The 21,846-nt window shown below is 43.3% G+C and overlaps 1 protein-coding gene across 1 annotated transcript in view; it reads right to left on the bottom strand.

Annotated features, from left to right (window-relative positions):
• Positions 1-2,739: 2,739 nt before the first annotated feature.
• The window catches only part of BBS10 (Bardet-Biedl syndrome 10), a 44,483-nt gene continuing 25,376 nt past the window's right edge, over positions 2,740-21,846 (bottom strand). The window contains exon 3 of the transcript XR_003108986.3: positions 2,740-3,760. The gene's annotated coding sequence lies outside the window, so the exon portion shown is untranslated. The remainder of the gene's footprint in view (positions 3,761-21,846) is intronic.

Raw genomic sequence — 21,846 nt, 5'->3', positions numbered from 1 at the left:
AAAAGAATCTCTGCCTGTAGATGCTTCCAGCTTCTTATGCGGTAGCATATTTCTTATGAGGGAAGAACAGACTTTTATACCATCCCCTTCCAACCTAAGGAGACGGGTGTGCCAGAGTTTGGTCTTGTTCAAGGAAAGGCTAACGTGGGTATTCTGTGCTACTAACAGGCAGATACCCAGAGAGAATGGCCTTCTGTTTAGCAGAGAGCCTTAATGAGGTTAAGGGTTTACCAAGGGAGGCTTTCATGGCCCTGAGCAGTGAAGTGGAGAATGAAAGGGTCCTACATCAAAAGCAGCAGTGTTGGCTAAGGCTGCCATGTATGGCTGTGTGCGCTTAATTGCTCGGTCATGTCCGACTCTTTGCGACCCCATGGACTGTAGCTCGTCAGACTCCTCTGTCCATGGGGATTCTCCAGGCAAGAATACTGGAGTGGGTTGCCATGCCCTCCTCCGGGGGATCTTCCCGACCCAGGGATCGAACCCAGGTCTCCTGCATTGCAGGCTGATTCTTTACCGTCGGAGCCACCAGGGGTTGCCATAGCAAAGTAAAATAGACCACCGTTGCTTAAACAATGAATTAATTTCTCACAGTTCTGCAGCCTAGGAGTTCAAGATCAAGATGTCAGCAGGGCTGGTTTCCTTGGAAGCCTTTCTTTGGTGTGTAGGTGGCCGTTTTCTCCCTCTGTCATCACACCGTCTTTCCTTTGAGTGTGTCTATTTCCTAACTGCTGCTTACAAGGACACTCATCATATTGCGTTAGGGCTCACTTTAGTGACCTCATTTTAACTTAATTACCCCTTTAAAGACCCTATCTCCTTCTGTGACTGGCTCATTTCACTTGCATGAGGTCCTCTAGTTTCATCCATTTGGACCCATATTTAGTTGCTGTCTATTCTTCTTAATTATTTGTTTAAAAATTTTTTTTGGCTGTACAACGTGACTAGTGGGATCTTAGTTTCACTACCAGGGATTGAACCTGGGCCCTCGGCAGTGAAAGCTTGAAGTACTAATGACTCTACCACCAGGGAATTCCCAGGATTTCCTTCTTTTTCAAGGCTGAATATTACTCCATTGTATGTATATACTACATTTTCTTCATCTATTTATCCATCAGTGGATATTTAGGCTGTTTTTATATTTTGGAAGTGTGAACAATGCTGCAATAAGCATGAGTGTGCAGATATCTCTTTGATATCTTTGGTATCTCTGACTTCCCTGGTGAGCCAGTGGTTAAGAATCTGCTTGCCTGCGCAGGAGATACAGGTTTGATCCCTGGTCCGGGGAGACCCCACATGCCATGGAGGAACTAAGCCTGTGCGCCACAACTACTGAGGCCCCTGTGCCCTGCAGCCTGTGAGACGCGGTAAGAGAAGCCCCCGCAGCACAATGAAGAGTGGCCCACAGCTGCACACTAAAGCCTGCTGGCAGCAGCAGAGAGCAGCACAGCCGAAAATAATAAGTTAATTTAAAAAGTGTTTTCTTTGAGATCCAGATGCCAATTCTTCTGGATATGTATTCTCAGAAGTGAGATTGCTGGGTCATGCGTGCATGCTAAGTTGCTTCAGTCGTGTCCGACTCTTTAGAAGCCTGTGGACTGTAGCCCACTAGGCTCCTCTGTCCATGGGATACTCCAGGCAAGAATACTGGAGCAGGTTGCCATGCCCTCCTCTGCCGGATCATATGGTAGTTCTATTTTTAATTTTTCTGAGGAAGTTCCATACTGTCTTCCATAACAGCAGCACCATATTACATTTTACCCACAACATACAAGGATTGCAATGTCTCCACATCCTCTCCAACACTTGTTGTCTTTTGTGTTTTTGATAATATCCATCCTAATAGGTGTGAAGTGATATCTTATTATGATCCCACATAAATAATAAAGTATCTAAAATAGTCAAGCTCATCGAAGCAAGAAGTAGAATGATACCAGAGGCTGGGGGGAGGAGGAAATGAGGAGTTGTTGCTCACTGGGTATAAAGTTTTAGTTATGCAAGATGAATTTATTCTTGCATATTGTGCTGCAGGGGACCGGCAGCACGGCACAGGGCCTACAGCCAACAGCACTGTAACGTCCGCTGAAGAATGTGCTGAGGGCAGGCCTCAGATTAAGCGTTCCACAGACACATAAAAGGATACGGACGGAGGGAACTCTGGGGGTGATGGGTATGTTTATTACCTGGATTGTGGTGATGGTTTCAAGTGTGTTTGCCCATGCTCAAACCCATCTGATTATATACATTAAATATGCACAGTTTTTTTACACATATCGATTACTCAGAGTAAGTACTTCAGCCACAACAAATAAGTAGAATACAGAGGTTGGAAAACTGGGAGAGACGGAGGAGGGAGCACAGAGAACTCCATCCCATGGACGGAGGCCAGGGATCCTGCAGGAGCAGATGGTGCTGGGGAGCCATCTAGGCGTCCCCCTCTTCCAGAGGAACAGAGTTCAGTCATGCAGGCGGCTGCCGAGCTAAGGCTCTGTTCCCTAGTTACCCTTGTCGCTAGGTGTGCGCCTCTGGCTATGGAATGACGGTAGAGCAACACATGCAGCTCTTGATCACTGGCTTAGAAAGAATGCGACCGCCCTGCGTTTCTACTCTGTCTCATCTGTGAATGGTAACCCAGCCTTGTCTGCAGCCAGCTTTGACTGTGCAGTGAAGACTGGACAGTTCCCTGTTCTGTCACAACCCATGAGATGGGTGGGGGACTATGAAAAATAGAATACTTTTAGTTTGGCAGCAATTATAAGTCATATGTGGCAGGAAGTTTTTTAAAAAAGCTCAGTTATTCAAATCTCACTTCTATTTAAACTAGTCTGATCCCATGTAGCAGATCAGACTATACAGACAGAATTCTCGGTAAAAATCTCTGGAGAAAAGACCCTTTCGGGATTACCTGATTTTATAGGGATCTGTGTCTTATATTGCCCCTAGTGTGGAAGTCTGCAGAAACTGAAGTTAACTTGTGAAAGGCTGATGATGATGCAAACAATTCCATTCTCAGAAATACAAGTGAAGTTTATCCAGTGAAGGTGCATCAATTTCCACTCTATGGGAGACGCCAGTTTTGTCTCTATCAGCAAATTCAATTCTGTATTCCTAACTGCCCATATATGTGCTTTTCCTTTGGATTTTCCTTTGAACCAGTTTTGAGTGCTCACTGGTTTCCTCGTTAAATAATGAGTAAAATAAAATCTTCGACACGTATTTTATATTTGTATGAGAGACCACAATTTTTAAAAATTATGTTTTAGCACCCTGATTCTCTAGCAACTGAGCTCATTCCCATAAGTGGGGTTGGCAAGGGGTGGGGGGAGATCCCTGAGTTTCCAATTGAGCATTTACCCAGAAGAGTCTAGTTGAGTGAGCTAATAAAAGGGGAAAAATAATGTCTACCCTCATTCCTGGACACAGAGGCTCTAGATTTGAGTTTATTGCAGAACTGAGTTATAAAAATCATGCTTGCACAGCCAAATTTGAGGATTGCTGTGATTGTCCTCCTTTTTATTTTTTTTTCTTGACCCTACAAGTTTAACTAGTTCACTTATATAAGAATAAAATGGTAATAACAGATGTTGTGCTGGGCTTAGAGAAATAGGATGGGAACATGAATACCACTGGATATCTCTGTCTCTTCTTCCAGCACTTAAGTCTTTACCTCTTCCTGTGTTAATCTCACTCTTCCTAAAACGGTTTCTCCATATTCTCCAAGTTGTGGACAGCTATTAGCATCTCAGCATCTCTTACGCAAATCCTTTGTGGAAAAAAACAAGAGTGCCATTAGCATAAGTCTTTTTTCAAAGCTGTCGGCAGGAGAAGGAGCTTTCTAACTTGGGAAGGAGGGTGGAATTTTTTTACAGGGCTTCAGTAGGCAGGGTCAGCTGAAGTTCAGCTAGTTTCAAGAGTATTTGTTCCAAGAGGTTCTGGGGGAAAGAAGGAATTATTCTGATTAATTAATTGCCATTGTTTGGACAATCTGGATTTTACCAAGAGGAGTGGGAGGAACGGGGCAGGGCTGAGGTCACGTGCAAGCAGGGGGACAAGCTGCACTTGACAAGGACACTGAGGGCCACAGAAGGAGCCATGTGGGAACTGCTCCAGTGCCCTTTTTTCCTCATGAAAGATAGACATGCCCTATGAACATAGTTACCAATGGAAAAAATAAAGATTTAGGGGGAGGAAATATCTATTCTTATCACTTGTATTTTGCTAGAAGAACAAGGTGGTTTCACACCGTGAGCTTCAGTCAAAATCCCCAGAATTTGAATCCTGACTTCCTATTGATTTTTTCCATGACCTTGGGCAAATAGTTAACTTCAATAAATTCCAGTTTTCTCATTTAGGAAGTGAAGAACATCTGCTTCAAAATTTAAATGGATTGTGTATACAAAGATACATCATTGCATCTGGAATATGTTCAACTGTTTTAATTTTTTGTGATGATGAAGATGATGGCGATATTATAAAGGCACCAAAACCTACTCATTTATACTTTTAAACCACCCCCTCATTATTATTTTTAAAATAGAATATTATGATTATAAGGAAACTCACACATCACTTCAGCCAGTGGTCAAGCCTCTCCAAAGAGACCACAGGGATCCAGGAAGGAGAGGAATGGGGTGGGGATTCATGGGGGCTAACCTCTGCCCTACAGGAGAGGGTAGGTGAATATGGATAAGGGAATCCTCATTTTACAGTTGAGTCCAGGCTCACTCTGTGTCTTTTTGTGAGTGAGAGAGAGTGTGAGCGTGTGTATATTCATGTGCATTTATGTGTCTGGATCCAAGTATGTTCACAGGATGTGATGAGTAAACAGTATGTGACATCAAGAAATTATCAGCATTGATGCTGATTACAGATGCTGGTGAATTAGCAGTGTAGGAAGGGGAGATAAAATTTGGCTTAGCTGTGAGAAAGTAACGCTACAGTAGTTTTTTTTTTTTTTTTTTTTAATAGTCATTTTCATGAGCCCCTTACCATTTATGCTAATTACCATGCAGCACAATCGTTATTACATGCATCATTAAATATGTGCCCAGTGAACTTTTGTGTAAGTTGTCTTGATTAGAATCATCATCTCTGCTTCACTCAGACACCTGTTCAGAAATATACTGTTTCCAGTCTTGCTACTTCAGAGTCTATCGAGTGGGACCTGACTCCCTGGAGTTTCAGAACCACCTGCCAGGTCATATTGATACTAATTCTCGTTGGAGAAAGCGGTTCTCTCAATCACGTCCCAGTGCAGGAGGAGGCACAAGATCTTTTTCTCTCTGCTTCCCCACCAGCAATTCTTCAAAGGGCCCAGGGAGCTCCCCCCCCAACAGCTGAGGGGACCCACACAACTGAGGGAGATGCACATATGACAAGAGACAATGACAGATACAGAGACAAACAGGAAGAGAGTCAGAGAGAGGCAGACACAGAACGTGGGGCTCAGGCATAGACACAGTCTGTTCAGCGAGGAGAGTGGATTCAGAGACCCTCACAAAGCAGGCTGTTTTTCTCTGATACTCCACGAGAAAAAAATTGTTCCCACAAGCAGATCCAGCCAATTTTGGGATCCTTCCTTGACCTGGATGGTGAAGAAACCGGAAGAGGGAGATGAAAAGCAAAGGGCAGGCAGGGAGAAGAGAGGGAGGTAAAGTAACAGAGAGATGGGGAATGGCAGGGGAGTGGAGGGAAGGCAGAGGCTATGAGGGGCTGTGAGTCTGCTGGACGCTCAGTCAGTGCCCATCTGGTCAAGGAAACCTAGGGGACACGTTCATGTCCTCTTTCCTTTGTGATAAAACTCCCAAGTCCTTAATTAGCTATGTAGATGCAAGCAGTAACTGGCTTCCTGCCACGGAAGTGGAACAGAGCCAAGAGCCTCTACCTGGATTGACTCATTCAGTCCTCAAAATAATACTGTCGTGATGCCATATTATGGGAAAGGAAGCTGGCACGTGACTTGCCCACAGTCACCCAGGTAGTGAGTGAGATTCAAATCTTTCCATCTGGCCCCAGATCCTAAGTTCTCAACCACAACATAACACCATCAAAGCCAGTTACATAACAACTCATAGTTAAGGGATCCCAGACTTAAAAACATTCTTGTTTAATTAAAATTTATTTTAAATTAGCTTAATATACAAGTCGATCAACATTCCCAGAATAAAACATTTTCATATCCATGAAGACTTCACTTTTTCAGTTCAGTCAGAGAAGCAGGGGCAGAATTCTAGTGTTGTGGTTAACAGAGAAACAGACGCCTCCGGGGGTTCAGTGGCTCCATGATTTCCCCTTGGTGGACAGAGCAGATTCCAGTGTTCCACCTCCCTGTGTTTGGGTTCTGTTGCATTTTTGTCAAAAGACATTGAAGGGACTGGAATTTGGTCCCTCAGTGACTCCAATTTCCCCAGTGGAAATTCATGCAAAATCTATCAGCTTTCCAGCTTTCTAATTCGTTAATAAGTAATGATATTTTTAAAAAAGAAATCATTTGGTTATCATCCTTGGAGATTAATTGGATAATTAATTTTAGCTAAGTGCTTATGAAATATAAAGTGCTTCATAAGTCTTCAGGATTGATGTGCTCATGTTTCTCACCAGGCCTGTAGGGCAGAAAGTCCGCAAAATGAGAAGCTGATTATGAATGGCCCTCATAAGGGCTGATTCTCACTAAATTGCATCAACCCCCATCAGAGAATTTTTTGGACAGGCAGATGATTATCAGGGTCATTTTTATATCTCAGACTGAAACTCTGAGCACTGAAGTGCAAATCAAAGGGAACTGGCAAGAAAGAGAACTCGGCTTCCTGTTTACTCTGTTGTAGGAAAAGGCAGAGGAACCAGAGATCAAATTGCCAACATCCGCTGGATCATGGAAAAAGCAAGAGAGTTCCAGAAAAACATCTATTTCTGCTTTATTGACTATGCCAAAGCCTTCGACTGTGTGGATCACAATAAACTGTGGAAAATTCTGAAAGAGATGGGAATACCAGACCACCTGACCTGCCTCTTGAGAAATCTGTATGCAGGTCAGGAAGCAACAGTTAGAACTGAACATGGAACAACAGACTGGTTCCAAATAGGAAAAGGAGTACGTCAAGGCTGTATATTTCACCCTGCTTATTTAACTTATATGCAGAGTACATCATGAGAAACGCTGGACTGGAAGAAGCACAAGCTGGAATCAAGATTGTCGGGAGAAATATCAATAACCTCAGATATGCAGATGACACCACCCTTATGGCAGAAAGTGAAGAGGAACTAAAAAGCCTCTTGATGAATGAAAGCGAAAGAGGAGAGTGAAAAAGTTGGCTTAAAGCTCAACATTCAGAAAACTAAGATCATGGCATCTGGTCCCGTCACTTCAAGGGAAATACATGGGGAAAGAGTGGAAACAGTGTCAGACTATTTTTTTGGGCTCCAAAATCACTGCAGATGGTGATTGCAGCCATGAAATTAAAAGACGCTTACTTCTTGGAAGGAAAGTTATGACCAACCTAGATAGCATATCAAAAGCAGAGATATTACTTTGCCAACAAAGGTCCATCTAGTCAAGGCTATAGTTTTTCCAGTGGTCATGTATGGATGTGAGAGTTGGACTGTGAAGAAAGCTGAGCGCTGAAGAACTGATGCTTTTGAACTGTGGTGTTGGAGAAGACTCTTGAGAGTCCCTTGGACTGCAATGAGATCCAACCAGTCCATTCTAAAGGAGATCAGTCCTGGGTGTTCTTTGGAAGGAGTGATGTTGAAACTGAAACTCTAATACTTTGGCCACCTCATGCGGAGAGTTGACTCATTGGAAAAGACCCTGATGCTGGGAGGGATTGGGGGCAGGAGGAGAAGGGGACGACAGAGGATGAGATGGCTGGATGGCATCACCGACTCGATGGACATGAGTTTGGGTGAACTCTGGGAGTTGGTGATGGACAGGGAGGCCTGGAGTCGGACATGACTGAGCAACTGAACTGAACTGAGGGCATCTATGCATCACACTGACTTTTCAATAGGGGAAACTTTGGGGGATGATGGTGATGCAAAGGGCTTCTAATGTCTGTAGAACCCTTGCCAACCCAAGGACCGAGGGGATATTGGTACAACTTGACCCCATGCTTCCTTCCTGTAAATGTTGACTTCTACAATGTATCGACAAAATTAACATTTAAGAAGGGTAAGAAGGTGACAGTACCCATTAGTGATTAAAAGCATGAACTTCAGGCTCTTACAGCCTGGCTTTGAGCCTGGAATAACTGTTCATTAGCTGCATGTTAGGAGCTTTCCTGGTAGCTCAGCTGGTAAAGAAACCACCTGCAATGTGGGAGACCTGGGTTCTATTCCTGGGTTGGGAAGATCCCCCAGAGGAGGGCATGGCAACCAACTCCAGTATTCTTGCCTGGAGAATCCCATGGACAGAGGAGCCTGGTGGGCTACAGTCCATAGGGTCACAAAGAGTCAGACATGACTGAGCAACTAAGCACAGCACAGCACAGCTGCATGTTCACAGCTTACCCATTACATCTATGCAAATAATTCCTAAGTTCAGCTTATATTACTATGTAAAAATGACTATGCTAGAACCTTTAGAGAACCTGGTGACTGTAAAGACTGAACCAGAAAGATATGTGTACATTCTAATTCCCTGAATCTGTGACTATTATTTTACCGTGGCAAACATGCAAAATCCTTTTGCAAGGATTGCAAAAGGATCTTGCAATCCTTCACTTAATTACAGGCATTCATCCTGAGTTATCCAGTTGTTGCTGTTCAGTTGCTAAGTCGTGTCTGACTCGTTGCAACTCCAAGGACTGTAGCATGCCAGGCTCCCCTGACTCCAGTATCTCCTGGAGTTTGCTCAAATTCATGTCCACTGAGCCCGTGATGCTCTCTAACCATCTCATCTTCTGCTGCCGCCTTCTCCATTTGCCTTCAATCTTTCCCAGCATCAGGGTCTTTTCAAGTGAGTCAGCTCTTCACATCAGGTGGCCAAAGTATTGAAGCTTCAGCATCAGTCCTTCCAATGAATATTTAGGGTTGATTTCTTTTAGGCTTGAGTGGTTTGATCTTTCAGTCCAAGAACTCTCAAGAGTTTTCTCCAACATCACAATTCAAAAGCATCAATTCTTTGGTGCTCAGCCTTCCTTATGGTCCAACTCTCACATCTGTACATTATTATTATGGACCTTTGTTGGCAAAGTGACATTTCGGCTTTTAAATATGCTGTCTAGGTCTGTCACAGCTTTTCTTCTAAGGAACAAGTGTCTTTTAATTTCATGGCTGCAGTCATCATGAAGTCCAAAATGTAGTACTTGGATGCAACCTCAAAAACAACAGAATGATCTCTGTTCATTTCCAAGGCAAACCATTGAATATCACAGTAATCCAAGTTTATGCCCCAACCAGTAACACTGAAGAAGCTGAAGTTGAATGGTTCTATGAAGACCTACAAGACCTTCTAGAACTAACACCCAAAAAAGATGTCCTTTTCATTATAGGGAAAGTGAAAGAAAGAAAGAAAGTGAAGTCGCTCAGTCGTGTCCGACTCTTTGCCACCCCATGGACTATAGCCTACTATGCTCCTCCGTCCATGGGATTTTCCAGGCAAGAGTACTGGACTGGGATGCCATTTTCTTCTCCAGAGGATCTTCCCAACCCAGGGGTTGAACCTGGGTCTCCCACACTGTAGGCAGATGCTTTACCATCTGAGCCACCAGGGAAGTCCAATATAGGGAAATGGAATGCACAAGTAGGAAGTCAAGAAATACCTGGAGTAATAGGCAAATTTGGCCTTGGAGTACAGAAAGAAGCAGGGCAAAGGCTAATAGAGTTTTGCCAAGAGAACGGACTGGTAATAGCAAACACCTTCTTCCAACAACACAAGAGAAGACTCTACACACAGACTTCACTAGATGCTCAATACTGAAATCAGACTGATTATATTCTTTGCGGTCAAAGATGGACAAGCTCTATACAGTCAGCAAAAATGAGACCGGGAGCTGACTGGCTCAGGTCATCAACTCCTTATTGCCAAATTCAGACTTAAATTGAAGAAAGTAGGGAAAACCACTAGACCATTCAGGTATGACCTAAGTCAAATCCCTTATGATTTTACAGTAGAAATGACAAATAGATTCAAGGGATTAGATCTGATAGACAGAATGCCTGAAGAACTATGGACGGAGGTTTGTGACATTATACAGGAGGCAGTGATCAAGACCATCTCCAAGAAAAAGAAATGTATAAAGGCAAAATGGTTGTTTGAGGAGGCCTAACAAATAGCTGAGAAAAGAAAAGAAGCATAAGGCAAAGGAGAAAAGTAAAGATATACCCATCTGAATGCAGAGTTCCAAAGAATAGCAAGGAGAGATAAGAAAACCTTCCTCAGTGACCAATGCAAAGAAATAGAGGAAAACAATAGAATGGGAAAGACTAGAGATCTCTTCAAAAAAAATTAGAGATACCAAGGGAACATTTCATGCAAAGATGGCACCATAAAGGACAGAAATGATATGGACCTAACAGAAGCAGAAGATACTAAGAAGAGGTGGCAAGAATACACAGAAGAACTGTACAAAAAAGATCTTCACGACCCAGAGAATCATGATGGTGTGATCACTAACCTACAGCCAGATATCCTGGAATGTGAAGTCAAGTGGGCTTTAGAAAGCATCACTATGAACAAAGCTAGTGGAGGTGATGAAATTCCAGTTGAGCTATTTCAAATCCTAAAAGATGGTGCTGTGAAAGTGCTGCACTCAATAGGCCAGCAAATTTGGAAAACTCAGCAGTGGCTACAGGACTGGAAAAAGTCAGTTTTCATTCCAATCCCAAAGAATGGCAATGCCAAAGAATGCTCAAACTACTGCGCAATTGCACTCATCTGACACGCTAGCAAAGTAATGCTCAAAATTCCCCAAGCCAGGCTTCAATAGTACGTGAACTGTGAACTTCCAGATGTTAAAGCTGGTTTTAGAAAAGGCAGAGGAACCGGAGCTCAAATTGCCAACATCTGCTGGGTCATCAAAAAAGCAAGAGAGTTCTAGAAAAACATCTTATTTCTGCTTTATTGACTATGCCAAAGCCTTTGACTATGTGGATCACAATAAACTGTGGAAAATTCTGAAAGAGATGGGCATACCAGATCACCTGACCTGCCTCCTGAGAAATCTGTATGCAGGTCAGGAAGCAACAGTTAGAACTGGACATGGAACAACAGACTGGTTCCAAATAGGAAAAGGAGTACGTCAAGGCTGTATATTGTCACCTTGCTTATTTAACTTATATGCAGAGTACATCATGAGAAATGCTGGGCTGGATGAAGCACAAGCTGGAATCAAGACTTCGAGGAGAAATATCAATAACCTCAGATATGCAGATGACACCACCCTTATGGCAGAAAGTGAAGAAGAACTAAAGAGCCTCCTGATGAAAGTGAAAGAGGAGAGTGAAAAAGTTGGCTTAGAGCTCAACACTGAGAATACTAAGATCATGGCATCTGGTCCCATCACTTCATGGGAAATAGATGGGGAAACAGTGGAAAAAATGCCAGACTTTATATTCTTGGGCTCCAAAATCATTGCAGATGGTGACTGTGGCCGTGAAATTAAAAGACACTTACTCCTTGGAAGACAAGTTTTGACCAACCTAGACAGCATATTTGGAGAAGGCAATGGCACCCCACTCCAGTACTCTTGCCTGGAAAATCCCATGGATGGAGGAGCCTGGTGGGCTACAGTCCATGGGATCGCTAAGAGTCAGACACGACTGAGCGACTTCACTTTCACTTTTCACTTTCATGCCTTGGAGAAGGAAATGGCAACGCACTCCAGTGTTCTTGCCTGAAGAATCCCAGGGACGGAGGAGCCTGGTGGGCTGCTGTCTATGGGGTCGCACAGAGTCGGACATGACTGAAGTGACTTAGCAGCAGCAGCAGCAGCAGCAGCAGCAGACAGCATATTAAAAAGCAGAGACATTACTTTGCCAACAAAGGTCCGTCTAGTCAAAGCTATGGTTTTTCCAGTAGTCATGTATGGATGTGAAAGTCGGACTATAAAGAAAGCTGAGTGCCGAAGAATTGATGCTTTTGAACTGTGGTGCTGGAGAAGACTCTTGAGAGTTCCTTGGACTGCAAGCAGATCCAACCAGTCCATCCTAAAAAAATTCAGTCCTGAATATTCATTGGGAGGATTGATGCTGAAGCTGAAACTCCAATATTTTGGCCACCTGATGCAAAGAACTGACTCATTTGAAAAGAGCCTGATGCTGGGAAAGATTGAAGGCGGCAGGAGAAGGGGACAACAGAGGATGAGATGGTTGGATGGCGTCAGCACCTCAGTGGACGTGAGTCTGAGTGGACTCCGGGAGCTGGCGGTGGACAGGGAGGCCTGGCGTGCTGCGGCCCACGGGGTGGCAGTGTTGGACGCGACTGAGGGCTGCACTGCACTGCAGTCTTCAGTTGCAGTCGTTTTGGAGCCAAGCATATAGAATCTGTCAATGTGTCCCCCCTTTCCCCTTCTATTTGCCAGAAAGGGATGGTACCGGATCCATGATCTTAGTTTTTTCACTGTTGAATTTCAAATCAGCTTTTTCACTCTCCTCTTTCACCCTCATCAAGAGGCTCTTTAGTTCCTCTTCATATTTTTCCATTAGAGTGGTATCATATGCATATCTGAGGTTGTTGATATTTCTCACGGCAATCTTGATTTCAGCTTGTGCTTCATTTAGCCTGGCATTTCTCATGATGTACTCTACCTAGAAGTTAAATATTCAGGATGACAATATACAGCCTTGTCGTATTCTTTTCCCAATTTTGAACCAGTCCATTTTTCTATGTCCAGTTATAACTGTTGCTTCTTGTCCTGCATACAGATTTCTCAGGAGACAGGTAAGGCAGTCTGGTATTCCCATCTCTTTAAGAATGATCCACAGTTTGTTGTGATCTCAAAGGCTTTACTACTTTACTTTTCTACTTCACTGAAACAGAAGTAGATGTTTTTCTGAAACTCCTTTGCTTTCTTCATGATCCAACGAACATTGGCAATCTGATATCTGCTTCCTCTGCCTTTTCTAAACCCAGTTTGTACATCTAAAGTTCTCAGTTCATGTACTGCTGAAGCCTAGCTTGAAGGATTTTGAGCATTACCTTGCTAGGGTATGAGATGAGTGCAATTGTGTGGTAGTTTGAACATTCTTTGGCATTGCCTTTCTTTGGGATTGGAATGAAAACTGACCTTTTCCAGTCCTGTGACCACAGCTGAGTTTCCCAAATTCAGGCAGACCAACACAATATTGTAAAGCAATTATCCTTCAACTAAAAGTAAATAAATTAAAAAAAAAGATACCTGGAGTAAAAGGCAAGTTTGGCCTTGGAGTACAGAATGAAGCAGGCCAAAGGCTAACTGAGTTTTGTCAAGAGAACGCCATGGTCATAGCAAACACCCTTTTCCAGCAACAGAAGAGACATCTTTATACATGGACATCACCAAATGGTCAATATCAAAATCAGTTTGATTATATTCTTTGCAGCTGAAAATGGAGAAGCTCTATATAGTCAGCAAAAATGAGACCTGGATCTGACTGTGGTTCAGGTCATGAGCTCATTATTGCAAAACTCTGCTTAAATTGAAGAAAGTAGGGAAAACCACTAGGCCATTCTGGTATGACTGCAATCAAATCCCTTATGATTATACAGTGGGTTATGCAGATGGGTTTTAAATCCAATGACAGGTTTTCTCAAATGAGTGAGACAGAAGGATATTTGACAGATAGATGAGGATGAAGAGGAGGCAATATGGGTCAGAGGCAAAGCCATTCAGAGATTAATGTGGCCACAAACCAGGGAATTCCTGGAGCCACCAGAAGCTGGAAGAGGCTAAGGACAGATTCTCCCCTAGAGTTTTCAGAGGGAGCACAGGCCTGCCAATACCTTGATTTCACGCTTCTGATCTCCAGAACACTGAGAGAATAAATTTCTGTTGTCTATGTTAATTTGTTACAGCAGCCACAGGAAACGAATTCAGTGGTTAATTGAGACGAGGAGACTAAGCAACAGGGTGAAGCCTGACACAACCATCAGTTTTTGCTTTGAGTGACCGGCATGGAAGATGGTGTCCTTCACCTAGACTGGGAAGAGAGAGCAGTCTTAAGGAAGTTGGTAAATTCAGTTTTGGTCATTCAGACTATTGGACCAATCTTCCACAGGGTCTCGTCCATTCCTACACATTTTGCAAAGTATGTTAAAAATGCAAGGCCCTGACTGCTCTTCACCTGGGTCATTTTTCAGGTGTGTTTTTGCTCTGAGTAACCTTGAGGGACTGTTTCCAGGACAAAGAGGAGGCTTGCCCACCACTGGCAATAAAATAGCAGGTTCCTCAGGCTCAGTGTCCCCTTCCTAAAGTGCAATCCACTGCATGGATATCTGGCCCTCCGTTTCACCCTGTGGGACTCGGAGTGTCAAGAGTAACTGACGTCCACATGCTGATGCTGATGCTGCTTGCTGTGCTGTGAGGAGTAAGAACTTCTGTCTGAACCAAGACCCTTACTTCTTTTGCCTACATCCATGAAACAGCAATAAAGCTAATTTACTGGCTAGAAAGTAGGGTAAAACCAATCTCAACTGGAACCTGAGTTGATCCGTGAGTCCTCCTGGAAACACCACTTGGGGGGTGGTCTGTATCTCACCAAAGACATCTGGCTACAGATAACAGATTTGGAAATAATCAACTGAGACATCTTGATTAACACTACAAATGTAAACCATGTCACTCAGGAAAATTTTGAGGTAGGAGAGGAAGGGACAAGAAGAGAAGGAAAGCAAACTTGAGGAACGCTGGTATTTACGGGACAAAGAGAAGGACAATTTAAAAATGTAGACAAAAATCAGGCAAATATTTCCCTACTTAACCAGCCTCTGTATCTTAGTAATTCTTACCTATCTTTGCAAACTTCTGCATCTAACCTGTTGTCAATTTCAGTTAATCAGTGTTTGTTTGTTTGTTTTTACCATGCTGCAGGGCATGTGGGATTTTAGTTTCCCAACCAGGAACGGAAACTGTGCCCCCTGCAGTAGAAGTGCAGGGCCTTAACCAGTGGACCGCCAGGAAGTCCCAATTCCAGGAGCTTTTTTGTGTGTGTGTCCATACCACATAGCAAAGGATATCTTAGTTCCCCAACCAGGGATCAAAGCCAAGCCCCTCACATTGGAAGTGCAGAGCCTTAACCACTGAATAGCCAGGGAAGTCCCTCCAATTAATCTTTGAATCCCATTTTGTCCCACACCCATCTATTTTTTTCCATTCCTAGCTGATGTTCTAGTTTCGGCTCCACATCTACTGTATACAATCTTGGCAATAATCTCCTAGTTGGTCTCTATGTTATATTTATGACAATCCATCCTACACAGTGCTGCCAGATTAATTTCCTTAAAATATCACTTGGATTGACTCACTCTCCCGGGTTAGAAACTATCCACAGTTCCCCAGGATTCCTGATCTTTCTCTACCCATTGTTCTAGGGCTATCATTACAGAGTAGGAATTGGTGTCATAGGGAATAAAATATAACTGTGGAGAAAAGAGAAAAAGGATAGAGGGAGGGAGAAAATGAAAAGTTCACAGGTTGTGAGGAGTCATCTTTGTGGGGCATCAGATGTCTTGTTCGGGCTTCCCTGGTGGCTCAGAGGTTAAAGTGTCTGCCTGCAATGTGGGAGACCTGGGTTCGATCCCTGGGTCGGGAAGATCCCCTGGAGAAGCAAATGGCAACCCACTCCAGTATTCTTGCCTGGAGAATCCCATGGATGGAGGAGCCTGGTAGGCTACAGTCCACGGGGTCGCAAAGAGTCAGACACGACTGAGCAAGCAACTTAACATTAACATTAGATGTCTTGTTCAAGTGTGTGCAAGGTAGACCTGTGGGCCAAACCCGTCTGTTATTACAACACAATTTTATTAGAACACAGCCACATCCATCATTTACACATTGGCCATGGCTGCTTTTATGCAACAACTGAAGAGCTGAGTAGCTGTGACAAAGACTATCTGGCTCTTTATAGAAAAAGTCTGCCAACCCCTAGTCTACCTACACCTGCAATATATGACAGGTTTTAGACCTCAAGGAATGAAGAAAGGGATATTTTAAAAAGAGATGCTAAGGATAACCAATTGGATGACTCTGTGGACAGTCTTTGAAAGATTCCAGCAAAACTCTGAATGGCCTTTAACACTGGTGAGCCACAAGACAGTCCGCATTAAAACGACTTTGTGTACTGACTCTTTGGAATCTTTATTTACAGTGTTAATAACTCTCCTGAAATTTCTCCTCACCTTTCCAGGTCTACTTTATTCGTTTAAATTCCTCCCTTCAGACTTCTACTCAACCTCTGCCTCCTTTAATAAGCTTTCTCTGTCCCTCACTGAACACAGTAAGTTTACCTCACATGCCAATAGCTGCGTTTACTCAATGCTTCCCCAACTCAACCCTTATACAGTGTACCCCTGTGTATTTCTGGCTAATCTTTTCCTATTAAATCAATAGCTTACGGAAGTCAAGGACTGTGTCTCATGTATCTTTTTATTCCTTACAAGTTCTGGAAAAGGGACTTGAATAAAATTGTTGATAAATGTATTATAAATAGTGAAATCATGAAACAGATTTTCCAACTTCCCAGTCCTACAGAAATGCTATGAGCAAATATTTTAACACCTTATTGTCTGGATCATTTAAAAGTTTTAACTGGATTTATTATGTGAAATTCCCAGTCTGTAATGAGAACATGAGAGTGACTGGGCTATGAGGGACACCTCATTGATTCTTACGCTTGAGTTGGTGTTCCTGTGCTCCTTAATTCCTACCTAAACACTGCCTCTTGAAGCCACCTGCTCAAAGATGGTGGCGGTGGGGGTGGGTGGTCTTCTTAGAGAGGAGGATGGCCCTGTGGTCACATGTGTGGTGGTGGTGGTTTAGTCGCTTAGTCGTGTCTGACTCTTGTGACCCCGTGGACTGTAGCCCACCAAGCTCCTCTGTCCATGGGATTTTCCAGGCAAGAATACTGGAGTGGGTTGCCATTTCCTTCTCCAGGGAATCTTCCTGACCCAGGAATCGAACCCAGGTCTCCTGCACTGCAGGCAGATTCTTTGCCAACTGAGCTATGAGGGAAGCCCCACGTGTGTGGTAGCCTGGTCTGCTGTTCTAGTTTTCTATTTTAGGACACACATTTCCTATAGCTGGGCTTCCCCACTGGCTCAGAGGGTAAAGAACCCACCTGCAATGCAGGAGACACAGGAGACATGGGTTCGATTCCTGGGTCAGGAAAATACCCTGGAGGTGGAAATGGCAACCCACTCCAGTATTCTTGCTTGGAGAATCCCAAGGACAGAGGAGTTTGGCGGGCTACCATCCATGGGGTCACAAAGGTCAGGCATGACTGAAGTGTCTGGGTACACACACATTCTCTTATAGCTGTTCTGTATATTTCTTTTTCATTTAAAAACATTTTTATTGAAAACATATGTATAAAAATGCACATATAATAAATGTATTGCTCAGTGACTATCACATTGAAAACCTGTACAATCAGCTCCCAGATCAAGAAACAGAATATTTGTTGTTGTTTAGTTGCTAAGTCACGCCCAACTGAAAGGTTGTTGTTGAATCACGCGAATACACCAGGATTCTTGGCTCCCGGAGGAGAAGAATTCAATCCGGGGCCAGAGACAAGGCTTGATTGCTCAGAGCTTTTGTGTAATAAAGTTTTATTAAAGTATAAAGGAGATAGAGAAAGCTTCTGACATAGGCATCAGAAGGGGGCAGAAAGAGTACCCCCTTGCTAGTCTTTAGCTGGATGTTATATAGTCACTAGCAGTCTGTTAATGAAAGAAAGGAATGTCTTAAAATTTAGAATGGCACCAAATGGTTTATCTTGGGCCATAAAATAATTAACTTGAATCTTAAAGAAGGACAGACCACCATACAAATAGTTTCATTTACATAGATTAGGGGAACAATATCTGAGTATAACATACTGGTTTGTCAAGTAGGTTTTGGGCCAAGAGGCGGAACCGACTTGGAGACAGAGTTTGGGGTAAAGGCGTAGTACATTAGCATAGCTTAAGACAAACATTTCCATAAGAAAAAGGCATTGGTTATCTCTAGTGTCATTATGGCAACACAGTATTTTAAGAGAAACCTCTCTTTAAATTTGTATAGAGAAGGAAAAAAATATTGCTAGTTTGTTTCCTCCTGTCGCTTAAGAGAGAGAAAAATGTCTGACACTTGCAGGCTATTTCCTCCATTTGGAGACCCCTGGCCTTCCTATCTGTTACCCTCTCATTCCCCCCTTTTCTTTTAGGAGAATTATGTTGCCTAGGGAAAAGGGGCGTCGTTCTCATTCCATAACTACTTCCGAGCTGACAAGGGGCGTTGTCCCTAAATTGGTGAGGCAACATATTCTCCTAATCCTCATATTGAGGATATCTGATCCAGGGGCCCCAAATAGTAGTCGGAGGAAGCTACAGCAGTAGCAGGAGTTTGAGCAACCATTTGTAACTTAAAAGCTTTCATGCGGCTAGAAACAAATCCAGTTATACAATTACAGATGCAGGGAGCAAACAGCAAGAACAAAACAACCAGAATTATTGTAATTAAGATAGTTGTCCACCATGGGGAACTAGTTAACGTCTCCCAAAGTGAGGCAATTGAGGCTTCAGGAGTATCCATGGCCCTAATCATCTTGTTCATGTGGTTAGTAAAATGAGTAACATTCGTGCTCATATCAGGTATGTATGTACAGCATTGGGTATGAATAATGGCACAGGTTCCTCCTTGTGCATCTGTCAGAATATCTAGAGCCAATCTGTTTTGTAAAACCACCTTTCTAATTTGTGCTTGTTCAGCATTAAGAGCTGAAATAGCCTTCTGAGAATCTTGTAATGCCTGTTGAGTAAAATTAGTCAAAGCATCCACTCGTAACATAACATCTGTAGTCCCCAAAGAGGGAACAAACGCTGCAGCCAAATAATCATACCAATAAAATACAGACCTTGTCCACCGAGTTTTAAGGTGGGGTAAATTAGCAGGCTTTTCTGGAAGCTCTGAAAATATAAAGCCATGAGTAAAGGCTAGACCCAGGGTGCATCTCCCTATCCAACCAGGGGGAAGCCACGCCCATAGGTAAGAGCCACATATCCAATAAGTCCCATTTGGCGCAAGCCAGCGTGACTGAGATATCCAGTCCCAATTTGTGCCTGGCCAGACAAAGGGAGAACCTGATCTGGGGTTGGAAAACACGGGAATGATTACACTGCATGTTTCTTGAGACAAATATCCCAATTGTTTCCAATCATTGTAATTAAGTTGTTGGCTAACTTTTGGGGACGGCTCTGTTTGTTCCCAGCATATAGAGGCAGTAGATATTAAGCGTCCTTTTTCAGGAGTTAGCCATGTAACCTCGTCCCATATTTGATAAACGTCAGGTAAAAAACCATTAGATCTAGACCTATTTACCTTATATGTAGAAAAATAGTCATTGAACCTAGACAATGTATAATCAAAATTAAAAGTCACATTATGTCCATAGTTAGAGTACAAAGTGTTGCACCAGTCCATTTTAGGGTTGGTAGTTGTCATCAGATGAAGAAGAGGCATCACATGTGTTTGTTGTCGAAGGTATTCACAGACTTGGAGAAAGTCTTTTTCTTGAAGTGGGGATGTCCACCACGGGAAGCCTTCTATTGACGAAGAGGGGAGTGCTCCGCAGACCCAGCAGTTTATCCTTTAGATCTTCTCGAGCTGCATAGTTTAAAGTTAGGAATTGAGAACAATCGTGATCAGGTGTTTCATTTTCCTTCTCAGGAAGGAAAGTGGCAGAATTTAAATTTCCACAAACTTTAAGCTTAGTTACTGGTCCTTCTAACAACAATGACTCATACTTAAGAAGCCTACTGTCTGTCATCCAAATATTAACCTTAGAATTTAAGATTCCACTCACATCATGAGAAGTCAGGACAGTAAGCTTTCGTCCATTAATTATTTTTAAAGCTTCAGGTGCTAATAAAGCCGCTGCCTCAATTACTCTTAGGCAGTGGGGCCACCCACGTGAAACTACATCTAATTCTCTGCTTAGATAAGCTACAGGTTGCTGGTGAGGCCCTCGGGGTTGTGTCAAAACTCTCAATGCCACACCTTTTCTTTCAGTGACAAACAAATTAAATTCTGACCCTGTGGGCAAGCTCAGAGCTGGAGCTTGCAGGAGAGCAGTCTGAAGAACCTTAAAAGCCTTTTGAGTTTCTGGAGACCAAACCAGTTTGTCGGTTTGGGCCTGCTGAGTTTCAGCTATAAGTTTATATAAAGGCCGGGCAAGTTCCCCGTAACCTGGAATCTAAATGCGACAGTAACCTGTGATTCCCAAAAATCCTCTCAATTGTCTTAAAGTCATAGGTAGGGGGTGATTTAGTATAGGTTTAATTCTCTCAGGGCCTATGGCCCTAGTCCCTTCTGATATGATTAGGCCCAGATATCTAACCGATTGTTGACAAAGCTGAGCCTTTTCTCTTGATGTCTTGTAACCACAGTCCGCCAGAAAGTTTAAGAAATCTTCAGAGGCTCGCGAACAAGCTTCCTCTGTCTCAGCACAGAGCAAAATATCATCTACATATTGTAACACCACTGTTTCAGAGCTATTAAAGTTTTGTAGATCTCGTGACAAACTTTGTCCGAATAAGTGAGGACTGTCACGAAATCCCTGGGGCAAAACTGTCCAGGTTAATTGAGAAGCTGGCTGCGTAGGGTCTTCAAAGGCAAATAGGAATTGACTTTCTTCCGCCAAAGGTACTGAATAGAAGGCATCTTTTAAATCAATTACTGAGAAATATTTGGCCCGTTCAGGAATTTCAGACAATAGAGTATAAGGATTAGGCACTACGGGGTGTAAAGGAACTACAGCCTCATTTATTATTCGTAAATCTTGAACTAGTCTCCATTTACCATTCGATTTTTTTATACCCAAAATAGGAGTGTTGCAAGGACTGTTACAGGAAATTAATAGTCCCTGTTCTTTTAAATTTTCAATGATGGGTTTTAACCCTTCTTTAACTTCAGGTTTCAGTGGATACTGCTTCTTATGTGGAAATACGTGCGGGTCTTTGAGCTTAACAACTACAGGAATAGCATTTTGAGCTCGACCCACAGATTTTCCATCCGCCCATACTCTAGGATTTACATTTTGTTCAACTAAAGGGAGAGAAAGAGAGGGCTCCATATTCATGAAAACAGAGGCATGGACCTTGCTCAGTATATCCCTTCCCAAGAGGGGTGAGGGAGATTCTGGCACAATCAGAAACTCGTGTGAAAACAGCACAGAATCCCAGTTGCAAGATAAAGAATAACTGAAATAATACCTTTTGGCTCGTCCAGACAGTCCCATTACGGAAGCGGATCGGGAAGAAAGTGGGCCAGGGGCTTCAGTGAGCACAGAATAAGTTGCCCCAGTATCTAAAAGGAAATCGACAGATTGGCCCCCCACAACTATTAATACCCGGGGTTCCTCAGGTGTAATTAGGACGGGAGCTTGTGTGGGGACCCCCGGGCACCTTCAGTCCTGATTGTCTTGAGAGTCCGACCCGGGAGACCTACGCCTCTGGGGGCAGTCTCTCTTCCAGTGTGGTCCTTTGCAGACCGGACATGGAGCCGGGGGCGGCTTAGATGCCTGAGGGCAATCCCGCTTGAGGTGCCCCTCCTTTCCACAGTAGTAGCAAGCCCATCTCTTTTCACCTGGGCCCCTCTGGGCACTTTTCTCAGGCTGTTTAAGAACGTTTTTCATAGCCATGGCGAAGGCTTCCGCCTTTTCCTTTGTCTTTTTTTGCCT

Source organism: Bubalus bubalis, chromosome 4 (genome assembly GCF_019923935.1).
Source record: "Bubalus bubalis isolate 160015118507 breed Murrah chromosome 4, NDDB_SH_1, whole genome shotgun sequence".
NCBI classification, from domain to species: domain Eukaryota; kingdom Metazoa; phylum Chordata; class Mammalia; order Artiodactyla; family Bovidae; genus Bubalus; species Bubalus bubalis.
This window is presented reverse-complemented; position numbering and strand designations above follow the sequence as displayed.